A 14,864-nucleotide genomic window follows, 5' to 3' on the forward strand; every position below is an offset into this window, starting at 1 on the left:
TATTTCTTCCTTTCACTTTGCTGACGATGATATTTAGCTTTACGCCATTTTAAACACACTTTTTGTGTTTAAATATTGAATTGACCTAGAAGCTTTACATCGCTTAGAACACACGTTTTCTGTTTAAATTGTGAATTCATTAAGCAGTTAACAAGGCCACCTGCAAAGAAACATTGGCATCTGCAAAATAGCATGGAAATATTTTATCAATTACTATTCTGCCTCACTTCTTTCTTGTCAGTTTTTATCGTTAGCTATGCTGCCCATAGATAATAAAACGTCTGCAAAGTGTGCATGTCCTTTGTCTTTACATACCCATGATATGAGCAGATATATTACAACATTAGAGCAGCTTTGACAAAAACAGGCCATTCAGCCTGGTCGCCTTCAATAACACAAGGGGTGCATCCATTGACATTCTATCCTTAAATGCTCAAGCAATAGAAAAAAATATTATAAGAAAAGAGCGCAAAGAAACACACTTCTACTGTCCCAAGTGCAAAATTGAGCTGTGCATGGGTGACAGTTTCAAACCATGTCACACGAAGGACATGTACTAAATCTGCTTCAGCACAGCAGTGGACACTCGACAGACCTTTCCTACTGTATTTATGCTGATGTTCTGGTATTTACGTGTTTTTTCTTGTTGAAAAAAATTTTAAGGCTTAGTGACTTCCATTTTTTCCAAAACACAAACATTAACCCTTGCTGCATGGTGAACAGGGCTTAGCTTATTGCTAGCTTTCTTGTCCTTTCACTCGATCACGGCCATTTTGGCTTTATTTGTATAGCTACTTGAACCGCAGTGGAGCTCAGGTGACTGAATTCACCAGGCATCATGGCGATTCAGTCTCATCAGTTTCTCTATCTGTGTCAATAAAGTTCACCATTCCTATTCACCTACCTTCTCCAAAAGCACATCAGGTTGAATTATGAAGGTCCCTAAAGTCCTGCTGTCTAACACACTACCCAGTGGGGTTAAGGAAAGAGCTGTAAGTTCCATGAAGAAATGATGGGGTGCCAAACCAGTCATCCCCATTTAACCAAACTGAAAATAAAGCAAACAAAAGTAGCCACTCTGGGTGCAAAACCAAACAGAAAAATCCAAAATTGAACACAGGAGCCATCAGGCTCTGTAATCCACTCTTTCCAGTCACCATTTAGGACCTCCATCCTGCAGTATGCTCTATTCACAATGTGATGCCTCCTTCCAGTGGTCTTGGGAAGTATAGGTGGGAGACAGGAAATTGCAGCATCAATTGCCCTCACTGGGTGTCTTCTCAGTACAGCAGAGGTATTAGTAGAGGAGAAAGCTATGACCAGCGCCCCTTCTTGACCTGGGGTGGTAATACGTACCTCAGATAAGTCCAGAGATTAATCCACTGGTGCACATGTGTGACATTGGCTACCAGTGTCTTCACATAGGGAGTCACGTGTCTATGATTCCCCATGTGAAGAAAAAATGTGTGTCTCTATGTTACAATGTATTAGATAGATAGATAGATAGATACTTTATTAATCCCAAGGGGAAATTCACAATGTATTATAACTTATTTTTTGTATAATGCTCTTCATTGAGTGCAGGTGTATAGATTGTACTAATCAGTAAATACAGAATTGCTACATATACCTGTACACTACGATTTAAACGTTTTGGAGCACCTCGGGTTTTCCAATTTTTCTTTAAATTTAATCAGATGAAATGCAATGAATCACTTTAAATGGTGAAAAGGTAAGAAGTAAACTGCCAGAGGTTTAAATGTAAAGTTTAAAAAAGGCAATTTCAGAATGTTACAAGTGGGAACAACTAATAGGTTACAACCTACAGATATTCTGCAGCAATTCAAGTAAATTAAGCTTTGCAAGTTGAAGCAAATAGTTTGTGCACATGTTCCAATTTCTATTGATTACTTAAAAACCCTGTGATGTCTGCCTTAAAGCTGAGTTTGAACAAGCTATATTACTACACCATCTGAAGTTCTACTTTGACAATATTCCGGTGATAATGGCAAGAAAACAGCAATTAACAAATAAACTGAGACAGAGAGTTATTACCACTTACAAGTGTAGGCCTTTCATTTGGAGAAACGGCAAAAAAAAAATTCAGAGTGTCAGTGAGTCCAGTAGTGTCCTACACAATCCAAAGACAATTGGAAACTGGAAGAAGCTCTGATAGGAGGAGATCTGGCAGACCCAAAGTCACCACCCAATCAGAAGACACGTTTCATAGGGTCACCAGCTTGTGTGATAGAACAGTAGCATCTTGAGATCTCAATGTGCTCTCTAAGTAATGGTAAGTTCAAATAAGTAAGCTCGGTCTTGGCCATTTAAGGGTTTATATGATAAAAGGAGGATTTTAAATTAAACTTCAGAACTAGAGATATGTGTAATGTTGCTGTTAAAGAAGCCCCTGTGTTAATTCCCTTCATAATACTTCAGGCATGTCACCTCTTAATTGCAGTTTGGTTAAACTGAAAAGGTTCAGCTCTTTGAATCTTCTTTCAAAAGTCTTACTTCACAATCCTATAATCAGCCTACTTGCTTTTCTCTGGACTTTCTCTAATGCTTCTATGTCTTTTCTACAATATGAAGACCAAAAGTGTACCCAAATTTCCAGCTGAGGCCTCACTAGGGCATTGTATGCATCCTGTTTGACTTGATAATGGCTTCTGCATATTGTCGGAATTTAGATAGGGATGAGTCTACTACAACTCACAGTTCCTTACAATAAGAGGTGGATACTAGGGGTCACTGTTGCCACTTAAACCCAACAGACAGACATGCAGGACACAAGGTAAAAACATCAAGAAGTAATTTATTTTCTTTCTTTTTCTATAAATAGTGCCCCTAAGCACCACAGGCACAAATAGCATGCAAATAATACTATACACTAATCACTATTCTCTCTCTCTCTATTTTCTCCTCCACAACTCCCAGCAAGCTTTGTCCACCTCTACCTGACTCTGATTCACCTGCGGGGTCTTCAGCAGTCCTTTAAATAGTCCTTGACCCATAAGTGCCTCTATTCCTCCTCCATGTGACTTGCTAGCACTTCCGGGTCAGATGGAGAACTTGAGTTTTTCTTCAGCCCAGAAATACTTTAGGGTTTCCACCCTGGTGATCCACCAGTACTTCCGGGCTAGGTGAGAACTTATTCTCCAACCATCTTCCCACAGCATCACCTTGCGGCACCCACGGTAACCAGCAGGGCTATGTTGCCGAACATCATGTCCCATAGTGCCCTGTGGGAATCCCGGGCACCACTGCAGTCTAGGCAAGCTGCCATCTAGTGTCTTGGAGGATGCAGTGTCCTAGAAAAGCTGTTTCCCCCTATCCTTCCATCTTAAGGACATCCCAGCCATGTTGAGCTGCAGACCGTCTCTTACACACGTTATCAGAGCACTTATGACATGCATCTAACAGAAGAGGTTTCAATGTACCTATACATACTGGTTTTGAGAAAAGATCAATATTCCTTCTGGTTTGACCCCTGCTTGTTTATTGGCAAACAATAATTTCCTGATATTTTTTTTATCCTTGTGGCCTACTGTTTAATTGTGTCATTAGACCACTGACATGCATCTAATATGAAAGGTATCAATAAAGTGATGTAGGCTCTTTTCTTAATGGGAGAATAGGAAAAAACATTCAAAGCCAGCTAAAGTATGAAACTGTTAGTTGTAACTCTGTATTGTACCCCATGTATTCAACCCTAATTCAACCCTGCTATAATTTGTGAGATAATTTATTTAATTTTTGTTTTGTGTTAACTGTTTCTGCATTTTCATGTCATGTAATCGTGAATGCATGGAGCCACAACCAGCTCATCACTTGATCAATCTTTGATTTACAGTTTTAGTGGCTCCTTGAATAAAACAAACCCTTATTCTTTATTTAATGGTGAATTTAGGGAAAAAATGGGCAGTTAGTTGAGAGTTGGTTCTTTATGGTTTCTTGACTCTCCTTTTGTTTTCCAATTTAGGTCTCTCGGTTTTTCCTTTTTGTTTTGCTCACTCACTAGTCACCCGTCTTTCTGGCTTCTGACTTCTTGCCTGTTCCTTTTGACTAGTCCCTGGCAAAGCATTCTGAATCTCCTGGCAATCCTTAAACTCGCAATAATCCGGTGGGATGTTTTTCCCTTATCTGGGATCTCTAATGGCAGTCTGGGACTGTCTATTATTTTTCATTCCTTTGCTTCAAACTCAGTTTACCACCAATAGAGAACGTAGACAGGGTTAGACAAGGAATGGATAATCCATCACTCAGCAATGCTACTAATCAATAATTGGAGGGAAGCGTTGAGTTTATGCTTTTACCTATAAATTATATTTATTTGCATAATAAGCAATAGCAGCAAATATAATCAATGCAAAGAATTGGTAACACTTTACATTAAGTGTCCATAATTACACTGTAACTACTATGTAATTACCTGTATAAGTACAGTGTAACTATGAGTTATTACTCTGTACTTACTGTATAATGCAAAGTAACGCTATAGTTAATTACTCAGTTGTCATGGTTATTCCATAGTGTATATAATTATGTGACAATTTATCACTGATCCAAAAACAAGTGTACTTACATAGTTACGATGTATCTATACTTTCAAAATGTAATAAAAACATCAGGGTATGTTACTACAACTATGTAACAGATGTTCTATGGTCTGGGCAATTTTAATGGAGAATTGCATTGATAACGGCAAAGGTTTTCGATGATATTTCAAGAGCTGTTTTAAATGGTGAAAACACATTTGCAAAATGGTTGATGCTTTTGCCGCACAGATCCATTATCCTGAGATGGAATTCTATCTGGAGATATGTGTATAAAATTTGTACGTTCTACCCATGTCTCCCAATGTCTTCTTCATGGGTTTTACTGCCACATCCCAGGGACATGTAGGTTGGGTTACGTGGCCATATGTGTTAGAGCAAGAGTGCTGGTGTGTTTGTCAGTGGGCCTTGCCATGGGATGGCTCCCCATCCTGGGCTGTTTTCTGCCTTGTGCTCAGTGATGCTTGGAATGGCTCTGCAGCACTGTGTACCTTGATTGAATGATGCAAGTTTGGCAGTATTATGTTAGGGATAGGTATAATAATAGCCCAAAAAATTCAACAATAAATAGTGTAACACAACTACAAGAATGTGACAAATATTTGTTTAAGCAAAACATGTCAAGGAGGTGCCCCTCTAGATTTTGGGAAAAAGCGTTAACCATTTTGCAAAGATGTTTTCACCATTTAAAAAAGATCTTGAAATATCATCGAAAACCTATGCAGTTATCACTGGAATTCTCCATTAAAATTGCCCAGACCATGGAACATCTGTTACATAGTTGTAGTTACATGCCCTGATGTTTTTATTACATTTTGAAAGTACATATACAATCTAACTATATAAGTATACTTGCTTTTGGATCAGTGATAAATTGTTACATTGTAATTATATTAACTGTGGAATAACAATGACAACTGAGTAATTAACTATAGCGTTACTTTGTATTACACAGTAAGTATGAAGTAATAACTCATAGTTACACTGTACTTATACAGGTAATTACATAGTAGTTACAGTGTAATTATGGACACTTAATGTAAAGTGTTACCAAAGAATTATATAGCTAGGGGTGGGTTCATGCCATCATCCACTCCCAGTTGACAGTTCCCAGAAGGTCCAGTTTTTAGTTACAGATTATATATCCTTAATCAAAAGGTAAAAAGAAGGATTTCTTGCCAGAGAAAGAGCTCCTTGGAAAGTGTCCAGCAGCTAAGCAGATAGCAAGCTCCATGCAAATGTCTCTGGCCCCTCTCAAAGTGTCAGAAAGGTGGCAAATAAACCAACACTCCATTCTTGTAATAAAGCACGAACTAAACTAGACTGAGAACTGAACTGAGACTCTTTTTGAAAAAAAATTCTCTTAATAAAAGTCAAACACTTTCTCCCACCTTCTCGCCGAAACTGAGTGCCTTGTCTTTCTTCTTCTAGCAAAGCAGCTAACATTTTTACAGTTTCTCAAAACAGAGGAAGGTGACCACACAAGCTCAAGGCAATTAGACTGACTATACAAAACATTCGAAGATCCTTCATTATCTTTTAGCTCTCCCAGAATGCACTTCACTCCAGTCTAACCTGACAAGTCGCTCAGGCCTCAGATATTTACCTGAAGTCTGTCAGTTGAAAAGTTTAAAGGATCTCCTATACAGGGATGCTTAAAAGTTTCAGTTGTCCAATTGTCTACTCAGATCTATAATACTTTATAATACTTTACATTTAGTTTCGTTACATTTCAGGTTGCACAAGCCTGTGTTTTATCCAAGCTCCAATGATTCAGTTGATTCTAACTTATCTGACGTTACACCCAGTTTGGTGTCATCTGCAACCTTCTTATTCATAATCACCGATCTGTTTATAATGTGTTTATATTTGAAATTTGTCACTTTTAACCTTCTGGGAGTGGCTCTTAGAGGGCTAGAGAAAGAATCAATTATCAAAAATATTATCATAATCATGATTAGCAACCTTAAAATAACATAAAATGACATTCTACATGCTAATGTTACTGACCCTCGGTTGTCTCAAAGTTTTGTGTAAAAGAGTAACTTTGACCCCTCAAATTCTATTAATGAATGAACCCCTAAGTTTGGTTGACATGGCATACACAACTCTAGTCCAACTGGTCATTTTGGTTAAAGGCACCTATTGGTTTAACATTTATTATAAGGGTATAATTTCCTGCACAAAATCTGGCTCAATAGTAACTAAAGATGATGTTTTTTTTGGGGTCTAGAGGGCCATAAATGGAAGTGCCAGAACATAACTAGACATTAAAACAAGTCAAACAGTATGTCATCTGTGGCAGTTTCCACATACTGGTGAGTCAGGAGGCGCCAAATAGAAAACACTGAAGTGATTTCAAAGCTTTCATAAATAATTCTTACTTATATGACAATATTATTCTCAAACCGGAGCCTATTATGGCAGCAGTGTGTACAAAGCAGTAGGCAGCCCTGGACAGGCTGGCATTTCATCACATTATTCATAAAACATTTCCAAAAATGTAATTTAAGGTTTATTTACCAACGGTTTGTTTAGGTAATAATTACCTTGTGAATGGATGACACACTACATGTCCCAGTGCTTACAGCAGATTATTCCTCCCGCAGTCTGATTCCCAGACTCCTTTTTTTTTTTTTTTGGAAATTTCACTTTCCAGAGGCCAATTGCATTTCCATTCTCCTGTCCTTATTTATAGAACCTCAAAAAACAGGTCTTATCGCAACAGCACACCCACAAGCAAGCACAGCACTCTTCAATAGCCACAGCTAATGAGAACTGACAGTGACTGAATGATTTTAGTCTGGTATCAGTTCAGTAGGTGGAAAATGAAAAAAAAAAAAAAAAAAGAAATTCACTACATCCAACAAAAGAAAGATTAATAAGCCCTCACCACAAAGTGCATCTGAGTGAGACTATTTTATGATTTACACCCGGTAAATTAAATAGAGACAATTGCCATTTGAAGTGTTTTAATATCTTAAAATAGCTGCGTTCCTATGCTATAGCCTGCAGCCATACCTGCCAAATATATTACACTGGAGACTAAATTGTTATTCATTTCCATAATTTTATTATGTTGCTCTTCCAGTAAATCTGATAACAGGTGCTCTTCACCATGGCCTAAGTGGCTTTTGCTGTCTTACTTTGTAAGAATATTTGCAGCAGATGTTTCATTATGTTTTACCAATGACGATGATGATGATGATGATGAAGATGATGCAATGATGTGTTATTAAGCAGCACATAACCTGCTGCTGACGAGTCACCCTCAATATGTCTACTTTATACCTAATTTACCCCATGTTCCTAAGTAGTAACCATGGAATAGAAGCAAAAAAATATGAAACACACAATGAGAAGCTCAATGAATAAGAGCAACACATTTGAAAAATGGAGACTCAGCTCACCCTGAGCTCAAATCACGCTACCCCTGATGCAATGCAGAGATGGGTGACTCAATAAAGTATTTATTTGTAAGTCTGATTAAAATGAAAATACATAACAATTTGATTAACTAAACTTAGCAAATATATTTTAGAAATTGGATCTGTCAAGACAATCTGCCAGACTTAAAAAGTGATCCATCTTTTATGAAAAAGTTAGCACGCTTATTGGGTTTACGGACTGCTACCTGAGTGTTGTAGCTGCGCTGCTTATTTTAAAAGAATTTTTGTGAATGTTAATATATTATTATCCAGATGTTTGAATTTATTTGAGGCAGTAATTGAAAAATGGGTATTTATTTATTTTTCGTGGAAAGACTTTTCGATTTAATTACGGTATCATGTTGTAATTGGGGGCAGTAGGGTCACACTGTTGTAAACACCGATTCTGGAAGATGATTCTGGTTAGAGCATTTAATTTTTTTTCTTTTTATCTTGGTTAGAGGCAGAATGGGTCAAAAATGGGCATATCACCTAAATCTCGAAATAGCAGTAGCAGACGTAAGGGTCCCTTTTCAGGACTTTCCCCTCAAAATTCAGAGTGCTAATTGAATGTGTATCACTAAGGCATAACGAGTTTGCACATTTTGCCTGTACGTATGACCCTGCAGGTGTTGAGAAATGAAAATTAAGTTGTAAGTATTATGCAGAAACAAGCATACTAACATTTCTTTTAAATCAAATTGCTATTAATTAGAATTAATACATGAAAAAAAAATAATCCAAAAGTTTATCAGAAATACATAGAGAAGCGATAAACAAGCCTGACCAAAGCCCAGCCCAGTTCTGTGAGGAACAATCCACTCTAATAAAAGGTTAAGTGTCTGTGTGTCTGTCTGTGCGAAGAGCATTCAACCAGAGAGTCGCAGAGCCTTACGTCATCGCGGTTTGTATACGTCACTGCAGGTTTTGACCACAGTTTTATGGCAGAAGTCACTGAATATAATGAGCAGCAGTTTTACGGTGAAACTGACGTTATGTCACGTCTATCTTACACACTAAAAACACAAGCCCCTAACCTTAACAACACTCACCCCTTCCCTTAAGTTACTCTAATCTTATTTCCGCTAAGAAATTGCAGTGACGTATGGCTCTATGGCTCTGCAGTTGGATATTATTGATCTCTGGATTTGTCCGGTTGATTGAATTTGTTATTCCAACAGATGGCGAATCACAAACATTAACACTACTTTTACAAATCCCATACCAGATGGCATATAGCAGAGGCAAAGGCATTGCATGGTGCATAGCAATTGTTAACAGTGATGTCTACATTAACTATTTAGATATCAACCTGTCTTAGATGGGTGGCACATCCATTATCCAACCCGCTATATCCTAACTACAGGGTCACGGGGGTCTGCTGGAGCCAATCCCAGCCTACACAGGGTGCAAGGCAGGAAACAAACCCCGGGCAGGGCACCAGCCCACCACAGATGGGTGGCACAGCTAGTATGAAATATAAGAAGGTAGACAGACTACAGAGAGTCAGAGTGTCTATCAGAGAGGGCAGCGGACAACAACTAAACCTAAATAAATCACCAACAGGCTTGGCCATTTCTTGATGCTGGAGCCAGATGACAAATTAATCCACAGTTCTGAGAGCTCAGGAAGAAACAAATTACAGAAAGAGCATTTTAAAGAATCGACTGAAATAAAGTTAGGAATTTTCAAATGAGAGGCTAACAACCGGACCTAAGAAAAAAGAAGTAAACATTAATCAATTAACTCATTTCATTAAATGAAGGTCAAGAGATTCTGGCTTCTACAGCACTGACCACTAGATATCCAGCTACAGACACACTTGATAACAGAGGACCACTTTTTAATATTATGGCCAGAAGACTCTTAAAACCACAAGAAGCAACAAATTATAGAGAGTCGATTTTCAGGAGTCAACGGAAATAGAGTTAGGAATTTTCCAATGAAAGGCGAGTGCCAATTTGGTAGAAATGGCACTCGGGAAGAATATCCTCTGCTGGATTGTACTGGGATACAGCACAAGAAGGCCCAGAAAAGGATGATACGGAATGAGAAACAAATTTTGTCATGAGGCACAGATTACAATAGTGACAGAAAGACAGAAAGTTCTAGGAATGTTTAAAAAGCAGTGATGACAGAAAGGGTCAGTGGATACACTTGCTGCAAAACGTTAACAAGTCATCTATTGTGCAATAAACACTAAGGCCTGTGTGTGTGTCCTGTTTCTTAGAGCAATATGATTGGTCTGTTTGGCTTTGGTGTGATTGGTTAGTTTGACATTGGTGATGCGATTGAAACAGGAAGTACATGTGTTAGACACACAAGGAGCAGTAACAGTAGAGGAGGCACGCTGAGAGAGTCACCTTCAAGGATGGGAAGTTTAAAACTGAACTGGAGGTGAGAAAGATATCTCGAAAATAATAATTAAAGAGTCTGAAAAGCAGGCTTATGGGAATGCACTCGAACCAGTGAAGAGACTTTCAGACACACACGCAAATACAGAGGAAAGTAGGGTATGAGATAGCAAATATTTTGAAATGATTCTGTTAGATGTCTTCAACAGGTAGCATGCCCAGTAAGATATAAATGATTAACGAAACTTAACTGAGTATGCTGATTATTACGATTACTGGAATAAAATGATATTTTTAAAAATGGTATTAAAGAAAAAAACGATAAGAGGATAGGAGATCATGCTGCAACAAGTGCAAAAGTAGGGGCTTGTGGGTTGCTTTCCACAATGCCGAGCACAGGGAGGCAACTGAAGAGAGGGAAAAAGAAAAGATGAAAAGCAGATGCTGGGAAACGAGAAAGCATAGCAACACACCACAAGTTCTAAGAACTGATCTCAGTTGGAGATAAAAGAAGAAGGAAGAATAAGTGATAGAAAACCTGCACCTTAGTGCTTGGAACATCGAGAATTCAGAATCACTATCTATGCTGAATTATATAAACGACAAACATTTTAAATAATAATGAAATTAATTTTGTGGACTAAATAATTACTAGCCCAGTAAATTAGAAAGTATATTAAGTAATGCTACCTCACATCTCTATCCACAGCAGACAGTAAATATCCAATGGCAATGTTGTAAGTATACTACACAGTGTATACAAAATGGCTCCACATCCCTAGAAATACATGCACATCTGCAAATAAGACAATCATTCAGTGGAGTAGGAAACTTGCAGCAATTAATTCATTAATTATATCTTCAGGACACCGTGATAAGGAAATGAGCAGTGCAAATGAAAGAGTAAGTATAGTAACACGAACGAGTTATTACATTAAAAGTACATTATAATAAGTCATGAGGATCCAACAGTACGCGCTACTAATTAAACAAGTCATGAGGTAAAAGATAGTGTGAAAAAGTAATGGATCATGGACAAAAGGCATTAAATCATCTTATTATAGAAATAAGTTATGCACACAAGATAATGAAGTGTGGAGTAGTCACTGGCAAGATAATAATTAGATAAGATTATGAGATAATATATTTTGTGTACAACACAAGAATTCAGGAAGATGGAATATCAATCACTTGGGAATGACATAATCCAGTAGACTACGGTCACCAAACAGTTAGGAAATATGTTGCAGAAAAATGAAATATTAAATCGTAGGAATGAGAATAGGTCTTGTGCACGTTTATGGAAATAAGGTGATAAATTCTGTCATTAACATAAATCACAGAATTATTAACAAGATCAAATAAGTTAGGAAGTAATAGCCTTAAAATAAGTGGTTGAGGTAATTAAATAAGAAGTTTTCTAAAGGGTGATATTTTTTGACGCCTTTTTTTCTAGCATCTCTGATCGTTCTTTACACAAGTCTTAGCTGTTTCGTTGATCTTGAAACATTGTATGGCTATGAGATAGTAAATTGTAGAAACGCTACATGACAGCTGAACTTTATTGTAGGAGAACAATAGCTCTAAGCTAACATTTCCATCGAAACTGACATCTAAAAAGTGAAACTTTTAAATCAATAGCAATTCCAGTGACTTGCTAAGGAACTAACCTGGCAACGTAGTCTACAAGTCATTACATAGGTTAGTCAGTGCGATCAGCTTAAAAAATATCATCCTCCTCCAACATAAATAATGTAATGTCAAAGATGCCTATACTTTTCAGTGCATTTGTCAGAACGTCTTAAAGTGTTGTTCTTTTTAAATATTTGTAGACATTGGACACATCAAATAAAATATTCCCTTCCTTCACAACTCCTACTCCGTTAATTAGTGGTGAAAACAAATAACCCCACGCTCCACGTTAGCTCACTCGCTCACAGTAGCTGCAACCCACACCCATTGTTCTGTGCCATTGAGAGATGTTATAAATACAAGTACCTTATATCTCTGCCACTTGGATTAAACTTTCATCCATCCTACCGTCTGCTTCTGTCAGAGTGTTTGCCATTCTGACCTAAACTGGTGGCTATTCTGCGAAACGTGCTAATGAAGTCGACACTTAGCTGAGTAAGCCTCACTTGAATATTTCTCGTCTTACAATCGAGGGTCAAATGATAAAACAGACGCAAAGTGTTCTCGTTTACTCAAGATGGGCTTAGGCATTCCACAATTATGTACACAACCGTGACATTTAAGCAACCCCTGAGAAACGATCATTGAGAACATCTGTCATGGCTCAGAAAGCACAGGGAAGTGTGCAACATCTATAGATTGAATGTCTGTGAGTTTAGGTGTGAAGCTGATGGGATGCATAATGCATTATGTGACATCTTAGAAAAATGTAGTGTTTTATTTCATTTTTGTGAAATTGTAGAACATATAACAGACAGTGGCAGTCTATTTAGCAGCAATGTGTCATCTAAAACAACACAAATGAATATGCTTCCACTATTAAGAGAGTGCCAGTGGCTGCTTGGCATTCTAATGCTGGCCGTATAAAAAGTTTAAGTACATTAAAGATCTAAATTTGTGCATTTCATAATGAAATTAATGGCATTATTAAGATTTTAAAAAGGTTCCTTTGAATTGGTCAGTTTGATGTTAAACGTACTAGTTTGTGAACATCATACTTCAAACACTTGAAACAATGAAGTGTTGAGTAGCAATGTGAGTGGCGTGACACGTGTTTGGCAGCAAATGACACATTATATACAAGAACTAATGGTGGTCCGATCAGGTTTTTGGGGCCGATATCAATCACCGATTCCCGATACTAGAATTGTCCAATTCTGATACCCATTCTGATTCGTCATGTTATGTCATTTTCTAATCTGCATAATCCAGACAGGGGGTTTCTGGAGCCCATCCCAGCAAGCATAGCGCTCAAGGCATGAGCAAATCCTGGTGAGGGCGCCAGCCCATTGCAGGTTGACCACACACAATATACAACCGCACACCAAACACACATGCTAGGGGCAATTTAGCATCACCAATTCACCTGACCTGCATGTCTTTAGACAGTTGGGGGAGACCAGAGCACTCTGATTTTTTTTTACTTTCTCGTATACGAAGTTTAGGGAAAGTATTGTAATCGTTCAAAAATTCAATGTCGAGATTTTGATGAAACTTGACGTTTTAGACCTCCCTGAATTTCTCGTACAATAAATACAGGAAAGTATTGGAATCCTCCTAAAATTCCATTTCGAGATTTTGATGAATCTCGACGTTTTAGACCTCCCTGAGTCCGAAAATACCATTTTTGGAATTATGTCTGTGTTTGTGTGTGTCTGTATGTAAACAGGATAACTTGAGTACACTTTAACTTACCTCAACCAAATTTTGCATGCAAGTATTGAGTACAAAATGTAGATTTCTGTCAACTTTTGTGCTATTTCTGCTAAAGTTAATTCATGCAGTAGCAGAATCATTGTTACGTTAATAATAATTGTTCAATCAATTATTAATTTTATTTAATTTGTTGTTGGTTCTTTAATGTACATAATATGAAAATATAATCATTGTCTTAGGTTTACTTCTCACATATCCATCCCCATATCTGCGAATATGAGAAAGTCTAAGGGAGACCACTCCAGAGGCTTTAAAATGCTAAACAACTTTACATGTAAAACAGACAAAAAATTGAATTTTTAGTTAGCAAGCCTAATTTTTACTAAGCGGCAAGGGAAAATTATTTTATATCTGCATCTTTTTCTAATTAAAAATGTCAGCAGCTGTACGAAACACAAGCATACTCACCGTCCACACTCAGACAAAGGGTGTCCATTTTATTCAAAGGACAAAATGAAAAATTCTGAACGCAGCTTTTGTTTTAAGTTTTGACGAAGAAGTGTCTCTCTTTGAAATTCAGGTGGACAACATATACGTCCGCCATTGCCCTCCATTCAAAGGATGACTCCTCAGATTTCTTTACTTCTTTTCCTCAGTTTATCATTTGGCTTTCCTCAAGTCTACCTGGCGATTCTCTGTTTACATAAAGTTCCTGGCTGCAATCTAACACGTACACTTCATCAGCTACCATAATACACAGCAAAAAGGAGCACTACAATTAAATTACCATAAATCTTAGAAAAGCAGATAATAAAAAATAGTTTTTTTAAGAGCAGCCTATTTAGTGATCGCCGATCAAGTCATTTAGAGTGAAAATCAGCTGATTTAGATTGACAGCTGATTGATCAGAACATCACAAACAAGAATATATTTCAGAATTAGCAGAATGTACAATTATGTGCAAATACATATTGCGCCTTTAGCAACCAAAAAGAAAGCAGCAGTTTCTGCCACACCTAAAAATGCGACTCTTGCTGAGGAGTTTGCTCTGATCAGAAGGACTGATTGCACAACACAACAACCCATACATGTCAGCATCATTTAAAATGCTTTATGGCTAACACCAGATCATGTCACATATAGACATTCTCAGTGGATTCTGCACTTATGGGGGGCAT

At 37.6% G+C, this 14,864-nt stretch overlaps 1 long non-coding RNA gene across 1 annotated transcript in view; it reads right to left on the reverse strand.

Moving 5' to 3' along the window:
- LOC120538365 overlaps window positions 1-14,393 on the reverse strand; it is a 52,708-nt gene extending 38,315 nt beyond the window's left edge. The window contains exon 1 of the long non-coding RNA XR_005635446.1: window positions 14,155-14,393. This is a non-coding gene — a long non-coding RNA (uncharacterized LOC120538365). The remainder of the gene's footprint in view (window positions 1-14,154) is intronic.
- Window positions 14,394-14,864: the final 471 nt, after the last annotated feature.

The sequence above is a fragment of the Polypterus senegalus genome, chromosome 10 (genome assembly GCF_016835505.1).
Source record: "Polypterus senegalus isolate Bchr_013 chromosome 10, ASM1683550v1, whole genome shotgun sequence".
NCBI lineage: Eukaryota > Metazoa > Chordata > Cladistia > Polypteriformes > Polypteridae > Polypterus > Polypterus senegalus.